Source organism: Trichinella spiralis, assembly GCF_000181795.1.
Source record: "Trichinella spiralis strain ISS 195 chromosome Unknown Scfld4, whole genome shotgun sequence".
In the NCBI taxonomy this organism is placed as follows: domain Eukaryota; kingdom Metazoa; phylum Nematoda; class Enoplea; order Trichinellida; family Trichinellidae; genus Trichinella; species Trichinella spiralis.
Genome location: NW_003526943.1, coordinates 6,420,747 through 6,421,280, shown reverse-complemented (window position 1 = coordinate 6,421,280; position 534 = coordinate 6,420,747).

Below are 534 nucleotides of genomic sequence, written 5' to 3'. Positions count from 1 at the left end.
AAGAATGTTTGCCAAAGGCATATGCGTGAAATCATGCGTAAAATTAAGTGAAATTGCGAGCTAACGCGTAACGTTAGCATTAGTGCCATTTGTAACCCGGAAATTGGAAGTGTTGTTACAACATTCCAGATTTTTCAAATAGATTATTCAGTATTCTGACATTACACCCGGAAGTTAATATCCAATCTTGATAAATTTCAACAGGAAATAAATTAATTTACAAACAGTGAGAGCAGATTTATATATCAGGAGGGAAATCGGTAATAGACCGAAGAAGAAACAAGGAAGAAGATAAGAATGCTCCTGGCCACCGCTTATTTATATTGGTTTTTCATTTCATTGTATTGTATTATTTAGTTTTTTCCTTTTTCGTTGTTTCCACTTTGTTAATCCTGTTCACTGTTGTTTTTTATTGTTGTTGTTAGTGCTGTTGGCTAGTAAAAAAATAAAAATCGCTATTTAACTTATTTTTTGTATTGTTTTTTCTGAATTATTACTATCGCATTTGATACAACGTCACTTTGGTACAATAAA